At 38.9% G+C, this 21,350-nt stretch overlaps 1 pseudogene; it reads left to right on the forward strand.

The window, feature by feature from the left end:
• The first annotated feature begins 1,480 nt into the window (after window positions 1-1,480).
• Window positions 1,481-19,531, forward strand: LOC113756884 (annotated as a pseudogene).
• The last annotated feature ends 1,819 nt before the right edge of the window (window positions 19,532-21,350 follow it).

Below are 21,350 nucleotides of genomic sequence, written 5' to 3' on the forward strand. Positions count from 1 at the left end.
CTAGATTCATTTGCACTTATTGTGGGGTGATGGAGTAGTAGGGCTATTATAAATGAATAATTTCCAAATAAAAGGGCATTTTTAAGGAAAACGTGAGGGGTTTTACAATTCCATAAATTGAATTTAGGGTTTCGGTTAAAATATGAGAAATTTGAGAAAACGGTCAGTCACAAGTGGAACTAGGGTTTTGATTAGACGTTTAGGGTTTCTAGTCTTTTCAAATAAAACAAGGTTTTAAATCAAACCCAAAGATATAACTTTAGTCTCTTCTTTAAAACAAAATAATGTTTTTAAATTAAAAATAAACTAAAGAAACCGTAATATCCTCTTTAAGACTAAACAAAAGATGATCCTAAAAGTTGGGGTATCACAAGCTTCTTGAAGAAGCTTGAGGGTTTTGTGACCAAATTCCTACAAAAGTCAACTGAGAATAGTGCTCGCGCGCGCGTTTCGTGTCCGTTTTCTCTCGGGTTTGTTTCACTTGTGCACTAAACCTCTAATGTGATTCCTTTAACACTATAATTATTCACTCTTAGTAATCTAGTATAAGTTTCTTAAATCTCCAATTACCCGTTCCGGCTCGATTTACGTGAACTTCCAATTCGCGCGCGATAAAGCAAAACTTACAAGAAATTTATGTAACGGTGATATAATTAACTAACTCTAAGGTAAATAATTATAAAAATAACTATTTTAAGAATAAACATGAGTCCTCAAATCTCCAAGATTATTGCACTATCGGATCTAATTTTGCCTCGAAAAATGTATACTTATTATTCCTTACTAAACGAGCCTCCGAAAAATTAAATTTACTAACGGGACATTTTAAAAATGTAAGTGAGACATTGTTTTGTGTAAATGGGTTTAAAATGGTTGAAATAAATTATTCACAGAAAACGGGTGAATAAATATTTAAATAAACCAGTAATATACGATAAAAATAAGACAATTTTTTTTCGGGTCCTCACAGATTTATTATGTGATGAGTAGGAATTTGGGACTACATAGCAAATTAGTCATATTTATAAAATTACATGTATTATGGCAATTATTATCTTATATTTGGAGTTATTTTAGAAAAAGGGAAAAATGCACTTTTCATCCTCAAAGTTTGGACTGTTGACCAATTTCATCCTCAAAGTTTCACCCAAAACACATTTCATCCTCAAAGTTATGTAATTTTGGCCAATTAAGGACAATTGACGGGAAATAGAGAAATTGGCGTTAGACCCAACTGTAAACCCAACAAAAAATGGGTTAAACCGAATGAAGCCTTTTTTTAACGGAACAAAAATTATTGCAACGGACTAAAACCATCATTCTTCTCCTTCTTCCCTCTGCCTTTCTGCAACCCCAAAATTTTTTTCCCAAAAGCCAAACCTTACACCACCTTGAAGCAATCAAATACTAAATTTCTATATTTTCAAATTCACATAAAGAGAGTTGAGAAGTGACTTAGGGGGATAGAGGGCTTCCAACCATGGAAGATGTGATAGTGGAGGCCCTTCTATCTAATGAACGGGAAGCTCAGATTTTAGCTGCCAGAGAACTTGGTAAACTTGCAACCAAACTAAGACAGAAGTTAGCAGACAGAGGGATCGTTTCTCGGCTCGTTACGATGCTTCGTAAGCAAGTTTATGAAGCCACTGAAGCGACACTCTGCTCTGCTTTGTCTAGCTTTTCACAATGAAAGGTATTGTTTGCATCAGTTAAAATTTGCAATTTTTGAAGTTGCATTCGAAGGCATTGGCTGTAGAATTGTTCCCCATCTAATTTTGCTATGATTTTGCAGAAACAAGATCCGAATTGCAAATTCTGGTGCCATACCAGTATTGCTGGAGATCATTCAATGCCAAAAAGAGTCATTGATTGACCTTGCAGCAGCAGCCCTCTTGGTTCTTTCTTGTTGCTCCGCTAACAAGTTAGTAATCGCAGCATCTGGGGCTGTCCGAATCCTGGTTGGATCTCTGAATTCCCAATTGGCAGAAGAACGCGGTTTCCAGAATCTAAGCGTGTAGGCTAAGCTCGATATCATATCCATATTTCACAATCTCTTCAACCATCCTCAGATAATCCCATCTATTGTTTTGGGGTGGGGGAGGAGGCGGTGGCGGAAATGGAGGAGGCGGCGGTTGGGGAAGTGAGAGTGGAAATGGTCAACATGCAAAGGATGGGAATGTGATTGATCACCATAACGGTGCGAGTTCTGGAAGTAAATGGCAATCAGGTTGCGCACTATGGAGCTAGTGGAGGAGAAGGAGGGGGTGGCGGCTGTGAGGACTCGCAAATTTCTTGTATTTTTCTCAAAAATACCCTTTTATTTGAAAATTATTATTTATCAAAGCCCACTACCCAATTATTTCACAATAAATGTAAGTAAACCTAGAAAATAGGGTTTTACGCTTCGGTTTCAAGTTTGGAGCAAAATTAGGGTTTTCGCGATTTTTTCGCCGGATGAATTTTCGGTACAGAGTAAGGATTCAATTTGGTGATTAAAAGTGACTTTTAAGTGAGAAATAATATGTGATTAGAAGCAATGAATAAAAGTTAGTGAAAAGAAATTAAAAACCCTAGTACGTGTGTTTTTAAGAAAAACGGCGCGAACCGGCGGGTCCTGCGCACTACCGATTGAACGCACCACTTGACCACCATTTCCTTACCAAACAAATTTATTGAACTTGAGCAAAATATCTTCTCTCTTGGCAGCAAGCTTGACCGAATTTGAGGCTAGGAAATAACAAGAAAGAAAGAGAAAAAAAGAAAGGTGGTGGTGGCGACACTTGTCGCCACCTCAAGGCTTCTTGACCCAAGACCAAGACCATCCATTTAACTCCAAAACTTAGCATTTTTCCTCTTCATTTTGTTGCTGCTGGCCGAGAGAGAGAAGAGGGAAAACACCAAAGGAAAACATTTCATTTCATCTTCAATCCAACAACTTAGTGAGGAATCAAACAAAATAAACCGATTAAACTTGTTCTTGAGTGACTAGTTAGTGAGTTGTGGTGAGTTTTTTGAAGGAGAAAGCTTGGGCTACTCTTAGTGACCTCTAGACAAGGTAAGAAAGCTTATCTCTCTAAGTTTTACTTTTAATCTTGTTAAATTAAGCTTAGCAACTTGATTTAGTGGTGGAATCATGGATGATTATCATGTTTTAGTAGTTTTCCCCTTTTTATTTCATGAACTAGGGTTTGGGGAAATTCTGCCTAATTTGTTGCATGCTGCTTATATGTTACAATTGAGGTTTTATAAGGTGTTTTGGTAGTGATTGGAGTGAGAAATTAAGGAAAGTTCCACTAAAAACTAGAAATTCCAGAATCTGGAAATTTTCCCCAACATTCTGTCCGAATTTATATCTGTATGTTAGAGGCCGATTTGGCCTTAGGTCAAAGAAGGAAAGTTGTAGATAATGGTATTTTATAGGTGCCTACAAAATTTCAGCTCAATCGGAGCAACGTAGGACGTGAAAAGTCGAAAATACCCTTCCTGTTTTAAGTATTTCCCCAGCAGTCCGTTTCATCAGTTTGTCCAGTTTATCACGTTTTTTCACTAGGACCCATTCGGATTTATGTGAGAACCCATAAAAACCCTAATCTTTTCCGAGGGTTTTATTTCCTTTAATGGCATGTTTTCTGCGTTTTCTGGCTTAGGAAATTTTCCTGATGAATTTTTATGAGTAATTATAGTTTTTAGATGATTTTTCTAGCATTGGGTAGTTTTTGAAAAATTAAGAATATATATTGGACGTGGGACCCACTAGTGCGAAAAGTTCGAAAAAATTCGGCCAATTAGGTTAAATTCCGGATACTGTGTAAAATTTATCGGGTGTTAAGAGATAAGTAGAGTGTGTGAAATGATTGATGTGAGAGAGAAAAGAAAGGATAGGAATGCATTTATTGTAGTGCCACATGTCACCATGATATTGGTTAGGACTTAAGACTACTACTCATGGTTTTGACCTTTTGACTTATGGATTAAATATCTTCAAAATTCACAAAAAAATTACCATTTTTCACCTCTTGATGGCCGGCCCTCTCTAGCAAGAAGAAAGACAAAACTCTTCAACATCTTGGCAAATTCCTAGCTCAAATCATCCAAACTACTTGCCTAAATTAGTTTTTACTCCATAAAATCCTTCCACTTGGTGTTAGTGAGTGTTTTGGTGAAGCTTTTTGGAGAACTTAAGGTGTCCAACATCTTCCTCTCTCTTGTTTACTTGGTAAGTAGTGATTGACTATCCTCTTACACCTAATGATGTTGAATTTATGCCTAATGGTGGCTATTGTGTTAGAAATTGTGGTTTATTTCTTGGTTTGAAGTGATTTGGTTAAGTTTTTATTTTTTTGAGGAATTTTCTGGTTTTATGTGATCTTGATGGTGTGGTTGTTTTTGATGGTTGGTAATAAGGGGCTATGGCTCTAGTAGGTGCATATGATAGGAAATTGCAATCAATTTTGGGTTTGGATTGAAATGAGAAAAGTTAGGGTTGATAACCCCCAATTCTGTCCGGTTTTGGATCATAGGGTTAGAGGCCGAATTGGACTTTGCTCAAAACATTAAAGTTGTAGGTATTGATGAGTTTGAAGTGTCTACAAAATTTCAGGGCATTTGGAGTAGTGTAGAGTGAGTTATGCCGTTTTTACTGTTGCTGTTCTGGGTGATCAGAATGTGCGAACTGTGATTGTAATCGTCTGTTTTGACTGGAATTGGTTTGGATTTTGTTGTTGGTGTCTTCTGATGAAATGTATCTTGATGTCTTAGCTATCATATGCCTTTGGAATCAATGCATTTGGACCTGTATAGACTGAATTGGACTGATTACAGTTTTGTGTGATTTGGGAACCTGCAATTACGGTTCTGGGTTGGTTTTCTGCATTTTTGACCTAGTTGTGCTAGGATTTGGACTGAGTGGCCTTCTACATTGTTGTATCCCTGTCTCTTAGCTTCGCGATGGTGGGTCTTACACCCTCATCCGATGAGCGTAGCGCATTTTGTGCCATTACCGCATTTGGAAGCCAAATCCTGTTTTTGTTGTTGGGACAAATGAGTTCCATTTCTTGATTTTCTGGTTTGCTATTATACTTGTTTATGCATATGAAACCCTATTGGGTCATAATTGGCTTGGCTTTGTGACTCGTTATCGAGTCTCATTGCATTTGTTTACGTGTTCTAGGGCGTGACGGTGGTTCACGACATTCTCCTGACGGAAGTGCATGAAATAGCACTGAATTGATTGGTGAGTATACTACTCACTTAAATGTTACAATGTGGCTTTGGTATATGGGAATTTGATGCCTTGACGGCTAATATGGCTAATGAAAATGATTGAGGTGAGGGTGTACTTGACCGCCCTCACCCCATTGTGATTCCATTCAGGACTGTTTACCGTTTTACTGAATTACTGCACTTGCTATATGAGATATTGAATTCCATTCATGGAATACTGATTTGGTGTCGTTTGGACGAATGTCCAACGGCCTTACTGTATTACTGAGCTCAACCCCGTAGGTAGTCAATTGGATCGAGCCGGCGAGGGCTTGGTCGTGAATATTGACGTGCCACGGGAACTGTACTGGGGAATCTTGTAGTAATGAGACTCTTGGTTCCGGTATACTCGAGTATTACCAAAATAACTGATTGGAGTGCGGGCCCGGTTGGGGTATGTTTGGTGGAAGGAATGGAGTGAAGTGAGGTCTACGGTCGGGTATTCTTAAACATTGACGGAGGGTCAATGAGATTGGATCAAGAATGTAAGCGTGGAAATGGGCTCTTGAGAGCCATCCGTATCCTTTTACCGACTTGTTTTAATTCTTAATTGTGTACTCGAAATGAAAGATTATGCTTATATGATCCTTGTGCTTATGTGGTAGTAACTCACTTGGCTTAAGCTCATTCCATTCCATTTGTTTTCCTTACAGGAAAATGATCACTTTTGGAAAGGTTATACTTGTTGGTTGTCAAGTTGAGCTCATGTAAATGCATCTTTTGGATAGCTCTTCGAATGAAACCCTAATGTGTATTGGGTTCACTTTCTTTTGATTGGCAAACCGAACATGTATATTCGTAGTGAATGATTTTTGATATTCCGTTTTGGCTTGAAAATGTTACATTTCAATATGTGTATGTTTGGTTGAATTTTGGATCAACTCGTATTTCAAACGGCGAAAGAAAAATTTTGGCTACTCTCGGCCTAGTATCTGGATTCTGACGTGTCCAGCACTATTCATCTTCGGCTTCGAATTTCGTTTTTATTTATTTTTTGATTTTGACATATTTGCGCACGTTGGTATGTTCCGGGTATGTTCCGGAACGTAATAGATCGACGTAAACTGATCCGTTAGTCCTGGCGAGAGCTGGGCAGGCAGTCCGCTAACCCCTTTGGTTCGCCTTAGGGGAAAGTGGGGCTGTTACAATTTAACTTTTTGCCAAAACATGAAAGTTTTAGTGTTCTGTCTTAGCTTTCAAATGCCTCTAAAAACACCGGAATTGGACTTTTGTACACTGAGTTATGACCATTACAGTGTCTGCGTTTAAACAGCCGACGAATTGGTTTCTGGTTTAGTAATTTGAGAATTTGACCAAGTTACATTAGAAACTGGACTAAGTGACCTTCATGAACATTATAGCCCTGTGTCTTAGCTTCGAAACGGCATAGGTTGCGTCTTAATCCGATAAGCGTAGCCTCGGATATGTTATTTGTGAGAACCCGTATTTTTTCCCTTAATGTTTTCCTACGGTTTTTCCCCTTTAATGGCATGTTTTCTGCATTTTCTGGCTTAGAGAATTTTCTTGGTGGATTTTACGAGTAAGAATAGTTTTTAGATGATTTTTCTAGCATTGGGTAGTTTTTGAAAAATTACGGATAGATTATGGATGTGGGCCCCACTAGTGCGGAAAGTTCGGAAAAATTCGGCCAATAAGGTTAAGTTTCGGATACTGTGAAAAATTTATCGGGTGTTAAGAGATAAGTAGAGTGTGTGATATGATTGATGTGAGAGAGAAAAAGAAGTGATAAGAGTGCATTAATGGAGTGACATGTGTCACACAACCATTGGTTGGACTTTGTTGGCAACTATTCACACTTTTGACTTTTGACCAAATTGAGTAAATATCTTGAAAAATTGCTCAAAAATCACCATTTTCTTCTCCTTCATGGCCGATTCTTCCTTGAGCAAAGAAGAAAGAAATTCTTCAACTTTCTAGTTTCCATTTCACTCAATCTTCCAAAACCAACCACATAACTTAGATTCTACTCCATAAAATTCCTCCCTTGGGTGCTAGTAAGTAGTTTAGTGAAGTTTGTTTGAAGACTTAAGGTGTCCAACATCTTCCTCTCTCTTAATTTCTTAGTAAGTGATGCTTGAACACCCTACTACACCTAATGATGTTTATGTTATGCTTAGAAGTAGCTTGAGTGATGGTATATGTGATTTATTTCTTGGTTTGAAGTGATTTGGTTGAGTTTTTTATTTTTTGAGGAATTTTCTGGTTTCATATGATCTTGATGGTGTGGTTGTTTTTGATGGTTGGTAATAAGGGGCTTTGACTCTAGTGGGTGTGAATTGTTGATAAATGCAATCAATTTTGGGTTTGGAATGAAATGTGAAAAGTTAGGGTTCATGAACCCCTAATCTGTCCGAAATTTTAGGTCATAGATAGAGGCCGAATTGGACTTTTCTCAAAACATGAAAGTTGTAGGTATTGATGAGTATGAAGTGCCTACAAAATTTCAGGGCATTTGGAGTAGTATAGAGTGAGTTATGCCGTTTTTACTGTTGCTGTTTTTGGTGAACAGAATGTCCGAACTGCGATAGTAATTGCCTGTTTTGACTGGAATTGGTTTGATTTTGTTGTTGGTGTCTTCTGATGAAATGTAGCTTGATGTCTTAGCTTTCATATGCCTTTGGACTCAATGCATTTGGACCTGTGTAGGCTGAGATGGACTGATTACAGTTTTGTGTGATTTGGGAACCTGCAATTACGGTTCTGGTTTGGTTTTCTGCATTTTTGACCTAGTTTTGCTAGGATTTGGACTGAGAGGCCTTCTTCATTGTTGTAGCCCTGTTTCATAGCTTCGCAACGGTGGGTCTTACACCCCCATCCGATAACCGTAGTGAATTTGACGCCATTACCGCATTTTAAGGTCAAACACGGTTTTCCTATCAAGGCTTCAGCTAAGGCCATTTTGTAATTTCTGGTTACCAATGATGCGTACTTATGCATATGAAACCCTATTGGGGTTATGTTTAGCATTGGTTTGCGACTTGTTCACGAGTCTTATGGCACTTATTTATGTGTTCTAGGAGGAAACGGTGGTTCACGACGCACTTTGGACCGCAGTGCATGAAACATCATTTTCTTGCTTAGTGAGTATACTACTCACTTAATTGTTACTATGTGGCTTTGCTAAATGTATATGTGATGCCTTGAAGGCTTACTTGGATATTGGAATTGATTAAGGTGAGGGTGTACTTGACCGCCCTCACCCCTTTTGATAGTATCACTGATTTGCTACCGTTTTACTGCATTACTGAACTTGATATATTGGTTGGTGAATTCCATTTCATGGAAACTGAATTGGTGTCGTTTGGACGATTGTCCAACGACCTTACTGTATTACTGAGCTCAACCCCGTTTGGTAGTCAATTGGATCGAGCCGGCGAGGGCTTGGTTGTGAAAATTGTCATGCCACGGGGACTGTACTGAGGAACCTTGTAGTAATGAGACTCTCGGTTCCGGTAAACTCGAGTATTACCAAAATGACTGAATGGAGTGCGGGCCCGGTTGGGGAATGTTGGGTGGAAGGAATGGGAGTAAAGAGTTGTCTACGGTTGGTTATTCTTTTAAAATTGACGGAGGGTCAATGAGGTTGGATCAAGATTGCAAGCGTGGAAATGGACTCTTGAGAGCCGACCGTATCCTTTCACTGATTTGCTTTATTTCGGAATTGCATACTTGAATTGAATAGTTATGCTTATGTGATCTTAACTGCTATTGTGATAGTTGCTCACTGGGCTTTAGCTCATTCCGTGTCATTTGTTTTCCTTACAGGAAAATGAAACTTTTGGAAAAGATTTTGATAGTTGGATGACAAGTTGAGCTCTTGTACATGTATTTTTTGAATAGCTCCTTGTGGGAAAAAAACCTAAGTGTTTTGTTTCCACCAATGTTTGGTGTGTAACTGGCTTTTGGTACATGTATGAACTAGACGAATATCTTGGTTTGCCGTTTGGCTTGTAAATGTTGATTTCCAATGTATATATATGCTTGGCCGTGGTTTGGATAAATTTCGGCTTCGATTTTCGTTTTTTTTTATTGTTTGTGATTTTGACTTGTTTGCGCGCAATGGTAAGTTCCGGAACGTAATAGATCGACGTAAACTGAACCGTTAGTCCCGGCGAGAGCTGGGCAGGCAGTCCGCTAACCCCTTTGGTTCGCCTTAGGGGAAGGTGGGGCTGTCACATTATTTCCGCATTCGCACGTCAAATCTGTCTTTTGCTAAATTGAATTTCTGCACTTGTTATTACTGTATTTCTTATTCTTATGATATTGTGAGCCTATGGAACGGCTCTTGACTTGAATTGCTTATGTGTGATGTTGGGTTGTGGTTGAGGAAAAATAATGAAGCCAAAATGGCTGGAAAATTAGGTAAACACAAAGGGCGTGCTGCCCAAATTTTCGCCCGAGGGCTAGGTTTCTATTTGAACTTGTATACTTTTGTTTGGCCAATACCATGACCGGTTTTCCATTTTAAAACATGATTTTTCATCCGTGGGTTCAAACAACCCTCTTCTTACTTGAAAATTATCTTTACACGTTTTACTCCTAATTAGTCGGGTTTCTTTGTTTCCCTTAAATGTTTTGCTCGATAAACTGTAATATGTTCTCTTGTTCAACCTTAGGTTTCATTGGTGATTAAGGGTAATATCCGGAAGGATATTTTGCACGATATTTTGCATTTCTAGGTGAGTGTTCCTTATTTGATTCTATGGCTTGTTGTTATCATTTGCTAATGTGTTAAGTGCTTTTAATGATTTCCAAAACGAGCTTCCTAGGCGAGTGTGTACTTTATCGCACTCGACCTAAATAACTGTGCAATTTTCAAGGATTTAATGATTGAAATGTTACTTGCGCATGAATGTAAGCCTCTTGGGCTGAACTGGCCATTGCCCCTTGTTACCGGTCGTCTCGAGCCAGAAGCGGACTCGGTCGGGCGATTAGGGACTTGGGTGAACGTTTGGTATACTCGAGTATTACCCTGTAGGTTGGTGGAGACTGGCCAACGGCCAGGACGGGGGTGAATGAATGAATGAATGAACGAACGATCGAACGAGGGTTATTGATAAACGAAAAATGCAGTTTCAAATGATTGGAGGAACAAGGGGAAATGTCAGGAGAACGAATGAATGAAATAACGAATTGCTCCTTGTGAGCCGTATCCTTTTAATGAATGTGTTACTATCGCTTTCCATTGTAAATGTTTCTTGAATTATTGATACTCCATGTTTAATGTATTGGATTGATTATCTGATTATGTGTTCGGAACCTCACTGGGCTTTTAGCTCATCCCTTTAGTTTTGTTTTCCTTACAGGGGAAGGCGAGCGAGGACATGAGCTTGAGATAGACTAGCCAATCTAGTTTTGTTTCTTTTGTTTCTTTTGTAGTGGTTCTCGCCTAGTGCTTGGCACGGGCTGGATGTATGAAGGATTGAGAACCCTTGTATATTTGATGTTTATATTCTCTTTTGGGTTGGCAATGTATATAAGTTCCGCTTTAAGTTTGGATCAATGCCCTATTTATTCTTGTGATTTATTTCAATTTTTAATTGAGGACTGTAGCGAACGACTGAGTCCCGGCGAGAGCTGGGCAGGCGGCCCGCCGAACCCTCTGGTACGCCTTAGGGGGAGGTGGGGTCGTTACAAGTGGTATCAGAGCTTAGGCTTCAGATCTCTGTAGTGTATCCTAGATTAAAGATTAGGATACCGGACTGTGGGATTTGATTGGACTTGAAAGTTAAGCGATTGAGGGATAAAACTTATAGCTGCTTCGCGTGGTTTCTACGTGGAGTGACCCTGGACTAAGTGGTGAAAAAGTATGAGGGACTAAGTGAAGCTATGAATTGCGATTGTTATAGGCCTTAAATCTTTCTCATGGTATCTGAAGACCATAGATAGGTATGTCAGGTAGGAATTCCGATTGTAGATAGTTTACTCTTGAGACTGCAGCTCGAGATGTGAATTATCTTATTTCGGATGCTCGTGCCTGAGTACTCTATAGTTGAGGTGCTGCTAAATACTTGAGACTTGTATTTTGGGAACATGAACATGCTTTATCTGACTAGAATGAGCACAAGAGGTCAGGGACATCTAGTTTGGATAGTAAGTGACGTGAGAGACCAGACGGGCTGATACTGGGGCGACTTCACCTTTTCCTTTTGATTTACCTGTATATTGTTACTACATGACGTTAGTATACCTGTAAGCACATGGTTATCTGTCCAACTTGATATGTATTTGTGTATTTGCTTATCCGTCTTCTTGGTATGGCGTGTTATGTGGGTATATGTTTATTTGAATATTTGGTGCCCTCAATAGTTACTTTAGTAACCTTATCGTGTTTATTTACTAAATTACCTTTTTGGGGGAAAAGAAAAGAGAGGGAAAACATATATATGGACGGGAGACGTAGCTGTGGACGTGGACGTGGCCGTGGGAATGAACGAGCTCAAGAGCCAAGAGAGGAAAGAGAAACAACAGCTGCACAAGAGCAAGGAATGAGGGTTGAAGCCGAAGACCAAATGGCAACGGTAATGCAACAAATGACAGATATCTTGGCAAGACTGGTGGCTCAACAAGGCCAAATGGCCGTGAATCAACCCCGGAACCCTGAAATCGGAGAAGATAAGGCTCTTGAGAGGTTCCAGAAATTTACTCCTCCGAAATTCCTTGGAGGATCTGATCCGGATATAGCCGAACAATGGTTAGAGGCCATGATTAATATTTTCACCGTCTTGAACTACACCGAGCAAAGACAAGTAAACTTTGCGGTGTTCCAATTTGAAGGATCGGCCCGAGCGTGGTGGAACGTTATTAAAGCAAAATGGGAAAGAGAACAGACCGTATGGACATGGACGAATTTCATAAGGGAATTTAACGAGAAATACCTCCCTCCTTTAGTTCAAGAGAGGAGAGAGGAAGAGTTTATTGGACTACGCCAGGGAACGTTAAGTGTGGCCGAATATGAAACGAAATTTACGAAACTATCCAAGTTTGCTTCTGAATTGGTGGCCACAGAACGGCGAAGAGTAAGACGGTTTATACAAGGATTAAATTTGGAACTCCAAGAAGCATTAGCGGCAGTACAAGTGAATACGTTTACGGAGGCCCTTGAGAAAGCTCAAAGAATCGAGACTGCAAAGGCACAGATAAAAGCTTCCCAGACCCAGAAAGGAGTGCATCGAGTAGTGTAGTGGAGGAATTAAGTGAAGCGAGAGTCCCTTCCAAAGTGCAAAAAGTGAACTTTTTGTCCCACCCACCATGGACATTAGGGGCGATAGGTGAAGGATCTACAAAAGAAAGCCAAATCAGATTTGGGAAAAGTTTTCAAGAAAGCCAAAAGATGGCTTCTCACGTGGTCTGTGGGTACTGTGGAAAGGCAAATCATGTCGAAAGCGATTGTTGGAGAAAGGGGCGGAAATGTTTAATCTGCGGAAGTGGCGATCATCAAGTTAGCAACTGTCCGAGGAGACAGTCACGTGAAAGCAATACTCTGCAACTGGATGGAGCTAAATCACAAGTGAATGAAGGAGGGAAACGAACTAGCGGACCGGCAAAGGTTTATGCTTTAGACAACCGACAAGTTCCGGACTCGTATGAGGCAACTGAAGGTAAAATTTCGAGGACGAAATTTTTTTAAGGGGGAGAGAATGTGAGGACTCGCAAATTTCTTGTATTTTTCTCAAAAATACCCTTTTATTTGAAAATTATTATTTATCAAAGCCCACTACCCAATTATTTCACAATAAGTGTAAGTAAACGTAGAAAATAGGGTTTTACGCTTCGGTTTCAAGTTTGGAGCAAAATTAGGGTTTTCGCGATTTTTTCGCCGGATGAATTTTCGGTACAGAGTAAGGATTCAATTTGGTGATTAAAAGTGACTTTTAAGTGAGAAATAATATGTGATTAGAAGCAATGAATAAAAGTTAGTGAAAAGAAATTAAAAACCCTAGTACGTGTGTTTTTAAGAAAAACGGCGCGAACCGGCGGGTCCCGCGCACTACCGATTGAACGCACCACTTGACCACCATTTCCTTACCAAACAAATTTATTGAACTTGAGCAAAATATCTTCTCTCTTGGCAGCAAGCTTGACCGAATTTGAGGCTAGGAAATAACAAGAAAGAAAGAGAAAAAAAAAAAGGTGGTGGTGGCGACAAGTGTCGCCACCTCAAGGCTTCTTGACCCAAGACCAAGACCATCCATTTAACTCCAAAACTTAGCATTTTTCCTCTTCATTTTGTTGCTGCTGGCCGAGAGAGAGAAGAGGGAAAACACCAAAGGAAAACATTTCATTTCATCTTCAATCCAACAACTTAGTGAGGAATCAAACAAAATAAACCGATTAAACTTGTTCTTGAGTGACTAGTTAGTGAGTTGTGGTGAGTTTTTTGAAGGAGAAAGCTTGGGCTACTCTTAGTGACCTCTAGACAAGGTAAGAAAGCTTATCTCTCTAAGTTTTACTTTTAATCTTGTTAAATTAAGCTTAGCAACTTGATTTAGTGGTGGAATCATGGATGATTATCATGTTTTAGTAGTTTTCCCCTTTTTATTTCATGAACTAGGGTTTGGGGAAATTCTGCCTAATTTGTTGCATGCTGCTTATATGTTGCAATTGAGGTTTTATAAGGTGTTTTGGTAGTGATTGGAGTGAGAAATTAAGGAAAGTTCCACTAAAAACTAGAAATTCCAGAATCTGGAAATTTTCCCCAACATTCTGTCCGAATTTATATCTGTATGTTATAGGACGATTTAGCCTTAGGTCAAAGAAGGAAAGTTTTAGATAATGGTATTTTATAGGTGCCTACAAAATTTTAGCTCAATCGGAGCAACGTAGGACGTGAAAAGTCGAAAATACCCTTCCTGTTTTAAGTATTTCCCCAGCAGTCCGTTTCATCAGTTTGTCCAGTTTATCACGTTTTTTCACTAGGACCCATTCGGATTTAACTTTTTGCCAAAAAATGAAAGTTTTAGTGTTCTGTCTTAGCTTTCAAATGCCTCTAAGAACACCGGAATTGGACTTTTGTACACTGAGTTATGACCATTACAGTGTCTACATTTAAACAGCCGATGAATTGGTTTCTGGTTTAGTAATTTGAGAATTTGACCAAGATACATTAGAAACTGGACTAAGTGACCTTCATGAACATTATATCCCTGTGTCTTAGCTTCAAAACGGCATAGGTTGCGTCTTAATCCGATAAGCGTAGCCTCAGATATGTTATTTCCGCATTCGCACGTCAAATCTGTCTTTTGCTAAATTGAATTTCTGCACTTGTTATTACTGTATTTCTTATTCTTATGATATTGTGAGCCTATGGAACGGCTCTTGACTTGAATTGCTTATGTGTGATGTTGGGTTGTGGTTGAGGAAAAATAATGAAACCAAAATGGCTGGAAAATTAGGTAAACACAAAGGGCGTGCTGCCCAAATTTTCGCCCGAGGGCTAGGTTTCTATTTGAACTTGTATACTTTTGTTTGGCCAATACCATGACCGGTTTTCCATTTTAAAACATGATTTTTCATCCGTGGGTTCAAACAACCCTCTTCTTACTTGAAAATTATCTTTACACATTTTACTCCTAATTAGTCGGGTTTCTTTGTTTCCCTTAAATGTTTTGCTCGATAAACTGTAATATGTTCTCTTGTTCAACCTTAGGTTTCATTGGTGATTAAGGGTAATATCCGGAAGGATATTTTGCACGATATTTTGCATTTCTAGGTGAGTGTTCCTTATTTGATTCTATGGCTTGTTGTTATCATTTGCTAATGTGTTAAGTGCCTTTAATGATTTCCAAAACGAGCTTCCTAGGCGAGTGTGTACTTTATCGCACTCGACCTAAATAACTGTGCAATTTTCAAGGATTTAATGATTGAAATGTTACTTGCGCATGAATGTAAGCCTCTTGGGCTGAACTGGCCATTGCCCCTTGTTACCGGTCGTCTCGAGCCAGAAGCGGACTCGGTCGGGCGATTAGGGACTTGGGTGAACGTTTGGTATACTCGAGTATTACCCTGTAGGTTGGTGGAGACTGGCCAACGGCCAGGACGGGGGTGAATGAATGAATGAATGAACGAACGATCGAACGAGGGTTATTGATAAACGAAAAATGCAGTTTCAAATGATTGGAGGAACAAGGGGAAATGTCAGGAGAACGAATGAATGAAATAACGAATTGCTCCTTGTGAGCCGTATCCTTTTAATGAATGTGTTACTATCGCTTTCCATTGTAAATGTTTCTTGAATTATTGATACTCCATGTTTAATGTATTGGATTGATTATCTGATTATGTGTTCGGAACCTCACTGGGCTTTTAGCTCATCCCTTTAGTTTTGTTTTCCTTACAGGGGAAGGCGAGCGAGGACATGAGCTTGAGATAGACTAGCCAATCTAGTTTTGTTTCTTTTGTTTCTTTTGTAGTGGTTCTCGCCTAGTGCTTGGCACGGGCTGGATGTATGAAGGATTGAGAACCCTTGTATATTTGATGTTTATATTCTCTTTTGGGTTGGCAATGTATATAAGTTCCGCTTTAAGTTTGGATCAATGCCCTATTTATTCTTGTGATTTATTTCAATTTTTAATTGAGGACTGTAGCGAACGACTGAGTCCCGGCGAGAGCTGGGCAGGCGGCCCGCCGAACCCTCTGGTACGCCTTAGGGGGAGGTGGGGTCGTTACAGCGGCGGCGGTGGTGGCGGTGGCAGTGGAGGTGGAGGCGGTGGAAGTGGTAGTGGTGGAGGGAGAGGTGGTGGAAGGTGTGAGAACCCGTATTTTTCCCATTTTCTAGGTTTTATTATTTTCCATGGCTTGTTTTCTGCATTTTCGTGATTAGGAAAAATTTCTAGATACTTTTAAGGAGCAAATATTATTTTTAGATGATTTTTGTAGTATCGAATAGGTTTTGAGAAATTAAGAGCGTATACCAGACGTGGGACCCACAAGTGCAAAAAGTTCGGAAAAATTCGGTCAACTAGGTTAAGTTTTGGATACTGGAATTAATTTACCGGGTGTTAAGAGATAATTAGAGGAGGCTAAGTGGATTGGTATAAGAGAGACAAGATAGGTAAGCATTTAATAAAAGGTGACAAGTGTCACCATTTGAGTGGGTTTACCTTTAAGACCACTATTCATGGTCTTACCAATTGACTAACTAAATCAAAAAACAACCAAAATTTCTCCATTTCTCTTCCCTTGTTGGCCGGCCCTCTCTCTCAAAAAAGAAAGGAAGAAACTCTTCAAGTTTTGCTTCCATTTAGCTCAAATCCATCCAACCAACCATTGAAACTTGCAATTTCTCCATAAAACATCTTCAAGTAGTGTTAGTGAGTTGATTTGTGGAGTTATTTGGAAAACTAAGAGGACCTATTGCTCTCTCTCTCTCTTGTTTCTAAGGTGAGTGGTGAAGAACTACTCTCCTCCCTTTATTGATGCTTAAATCATGCTTAGTGGTAGTATGAGATGCCATTTTATGGATTATATTTTGAGTTGTGGTTGAATTGATGAACTTTTATAATTTTTGGGGATTTTTCTGTTTTAATATGAACATGATTGTGTGGCTATATATGATGATTGGAAAGGGTATGTAATGACTCTAGGAGGTGGAAAAAGTGATTAATTACAACCAATTTCTGGTTTGGAAGAAATTTCAGAAAATTAGGGTTTTAGTGGGAACATTCTGCCCGAATTTATAGCTCCTAGTTAGAGGTCGAATTGTCCTTGACTTAAAACATGAAAGTTTTATGGAATGACATTTTAGAGGTGCCTACAAAATTTCAGGTCAATTGGAGTAGTGTACAATGAGAAAAGTCGAAATTACTATTGCTGTTCTGGTTTTACCCGAATGTAAGAATTGCGCCTGTAATTGGTTGTTTTGGATGGAATTGCTTCCGAATTAGTTGTTGAGGTCTTCTGATGAAATGTAGAAATTTTTCTTAGATTTCAGCAGGCTTTGGAATTTCTGAATTTGGACTTAATTAGGCTGAGTTATGATGTTTACACCAGAATGCATTTTGTGAATCTGTTTTACGTTTATGGTGTAGTATCTTGCATTTTTGACATGGTTCCACTCAAAAATGGGTTGAGTGACCTTCTTTAATGTTATAGCCCTGTATTTTAGCTTCAAAACGGTGTATCTTACACCTTCATCCGGTAATCATAGTGAAATTGGTGACATTACCGCAAAATGAGGTCAAAAACTATTTTTTTTTCAGGGCCAAAGCTAATTGCCTTTCCGAATTTTCTGGTTTCCTCTATTGTTTGTGTATGCTTAGGGAACCCTATTTTGGTAGTATGTAGAATTGGTTTATGACTTATAATCGAGTCTTATTGTGTTTATTTGAATAGTTTAGGGCTTGACTTTCATATCCGGTCATTTCCTAGCTAAATTTTGTACTTGAATGCCATTAAGCCTAGTGAACGGCTTTTGGGAATGAGATTATTTTTGTACGAGATGTTGGGACTGATTTGAGGACATAATGAAGCCATGATGGCTGGAAAATAGGTAAAAACAAGGGATATGCTGCCGAAATTTTTCTTGAAGGCTAGTTGGATTTCCTTGTGATTTGATCGAAGGGCTTTTGGGTTGTTTGAGCCTAGGTCTTCATGTTACCTTTTCGTTACCAAAAATCATGTTTTGCACCCTTGCTTTAGTAATTATTTGGCGAGGCATACGACTGGTAGTCGAGCCTCACATGTGCATTCTGTATACTCGATTTTGAAAGTGGAACCTTCAATTGTTTTCCTTGGATTATTTTAGGGTTTCTTGGTGATTAAAGCTCTCTTTTGGGAGGTATCTGCACTGACCCTGGTGAGTGTACTACTCACTTGTGTGTTACTATATGGCTTTGAATGTAAATTGCTTGAAGTGAATTGAATGTGACTTGATTGAAGTGAAAGTGTACTTTATCACTCTCACTTATATGCCTTATATCATTGTTGTCATGTTATTGGAATGTTACATGAAATATTACATGAAATGAAAGTACTTGACTTGGTGTCGATTGGACGAGTATCCAACGACTGGAAATGTTATCATTGAGCTCAACCCCATTGGTAGTTGATTGAATCGAGCCGGCGAGGGCTTGGTCGTGCCAATTAATGAACCTTGGGTAAAGTTATATGGAATCTTGTAGTATGCGAGACTCTCGATTCCGGCATACTCGAGTAATACCAAAGTGCAAGTGTTTGGATTTCGGGCCCGGTAGGGGGATGTTAGGTGGAAGGAGTGGAAGTAAAGTGGAGTCTACGGTTGGTTACTTTTGAACATTGACGGAGAGTCAATGACGTCCGATCAAGAAATGCAAACGAGGAAAGGGCTCTTGAGAGCCATCTGTATCCTTTTATCACCATATTTGACGTGTGCCTTTGCTTATTTTTACTATATTGAATGAAAGATTGATGCTTATATGCACTTGGTTGCGTAAGTGATAGTATCTCACTGGGCAATTAGCTCACACCGTTCCTTTTGTTTTCCTTACACGAATATGACTCTTTTTGGAATGAATCTTGATAGATGGTTGCCGAATGAACTAGATGTATATCTCTTTTGTATTGTATATGAAGTGAAACCCTAAATGTATCTTTAGGGCCGTTTTCACTTTCAATTTGGCAAACCGTGTATATACTAACTTTTGAAAACTTTTGTATGTCACTTTGGGTTGTAATTGCTAAAGTTCAAGGTGTGAATATTTGTTTGATATTTGGTTGCATTCTGACGGGTCGGTTACTATTCATGGCCGACTCCGAATTTCATTTTTTTTATTTTGGGTTATTTTGCCCTTTTGCCTTGTTTACGCGCGTTATAAGTTCCGGAACGCAATAGATCGCTCTAAACTGCACCGTTAGTCCTGGCGAGAGCTGGGCAGGCAGTCCGCTAACCCCTTTGGTTCGCCTTAGGGGAAGGTGGGGCTGTCACAGAAGGAGGAAAAGGAGAGGAAAACATACATGAGGTAGAAGGAGAGGTAGTGGTGGCAGAGGTGCTGGCAGTGGTGGTGGTGGAGATGGACGTGGGGGTGTGGGTGGGGGTGGGGGTGGAGGAGAAGGCGGTGGTGGTGGAAATGGTGGAGGCCATGGTTGGGGAAGTGGGAGTGGTGGTGGTGGCGGCGGCAGTAGTGGAGGAGGAAGAGGAGGTGGTGGTGGTGGTGGTGGAGGGGTGAAGGAGACGGTTGGGGATAGAGAGGTGGAGGAGAAAGAAACCAAGGTGGGTGTTAGGGATGGAGATATGGTGGAAATCAACCTCCACCAAGTAAATGAGCCCTAAAACTGGATTTGGCATTTGCAAGCGCCTAAGAAATCCAGAGATTGGGAAAAAATTTTTGGGGTTGCAAAAAGGCAGAGGGAAGAAGGAGAAGAATGTTGGTTTTCGTCCGTTGAAACAATTTTTGTTCTGTTAAAAAATGGCTCCATTCGGTTAAATCCATTTTTTGTTGGGTTTACAGTTGGGTCTAACACCAATTTCTTCATTTCCCGTCAATTGTCATTAATTGGCCAAAATTACGTAACTTTGAGGATGAAATGTGCTTTGGGTGAAACTTTGAGGATGAAATTAGTCAACAGCCCAAACTTTGAGGATGAAAAGTGCATTTTTCCCTTTAGAAAAACTTTAAAAGTTTAGTCAAGATACTAATCAAGGAAAATTATTATATTGGCATACACATAAGAAACAATGATAAGACCTAATTTGTTTTTCTTTAATGTGTTTTGCCACATTTAGAGAGAATGAAAGAAATACTTTAAGCGAAGAAGACTTTAAGGTCATGAGAGGGAGTCAATTAGAGATTGCATGATTCTAGTTCAATAAGGATTGACAAAATAATATTTTTAATGTTGTGAAGATCACCGTAATGACTTTGGAGGGTTTATAGAAAATTGTAATAGCATTCTTATTGCCTTCTTTTGCTCATGATCAATAGCTACTATAGTTCTAATGTTTATGTCATCTTATTGCATCTTTGTATTCATACAAGTACTTCAAACCTAGATTTTAATATTATTAACTTACTACTAGCTTCATGATGTATTAGTTTATAGTAGTAGTAGTTGTTCACACTACAAGAAATTGGTCTTTTGTGACAATAAAAAGTCGTCACTGAAAGCCAAAAAGTCGTCATTATATGAATATAATGATGACTTTTTCCATTGTCACTTGGTTGTCATAGATTCTAAGTCACAAATGGGTCCATATGACAACCTTTTGAAAGTCGTCACAAAATTTTGTTATTCAATGATAAGGGGAAAGTCATCACTAACAGATATTATTTTGTGATGACTTTTCGTGTCACTGTTTCACCTATATTTTTGTCATAAATGTAGTAAAAGTCGTCACAAATTTGAAGTCTACAGTGACGATCTAAGTTTGTCACATCCGTCTTATTATTTAGTGACAAAAATAGTAGTCACTTTTGCATGTCAGTGACAACATAGGATTGACCATTACGATTATAGCATTGTCATAGCATTTTCAACAAATTATAGTAGAACATTCTATTTGACAAAAGGCAAAATTAATGTAGAATGAAACTACAAATTCATATATATGGCCATAAGCATCTATATATTAATCAAAATAGAAGTTAACAAAAAATATTGTGTCCCGAAACCCACATAATCAATTCAAGCACTATTGGCCAATATGTATCCTTCCCAAAAAATAGAGTACTAGATTTCCAAACTAAAACATAGATTGCACCACCAATGTCAGACTTTAACCATCTCTATCATCATATCCAACAGTCTCCTTGTGATCAATATCAAGCTGGACTGCATTGAGAATAAAATATTATATGCATTAGAATAGACTTTAGTAAAAAAAATATGCTATTGCAACCTTACAAAAGTTATCTAAGTACAAGAAACAATTAACAAGTTGTGTATTATCCAAGGAGAAGTGATGAGAGAAAGGTACGCACTAACCATAATGGATAACTTATAGTAGTATAAATGTACATATGGTTCATCAGCATTAGTAGCTAAACATTGGTTTTTTTCCCAAGCTTGGGAAACTTGAAGTACATAGATAATTGCATCTTCAAAGCTAGAGGCTAAAAATAAAATAGAGTCACATACATCTTTATGAAGTT

This window comes from Coffea eugenioides, unplaced genomic scaffold (assembly GCF_003713205.1).
Source record: "Coffea eugenioides isolate CCC68of unplaced genomic scaffold, Ceug_1.0 ScVebR1_2505;HRSCAF=3542, whole genome shotgun sequence".
Taxonomy (NCBI): Eukaryota; Viridiplantae; Streptophyta; class Magnoliopsida; order Gentianales; family Rubiaceae; genus Coffea; species Coffea eugenioides.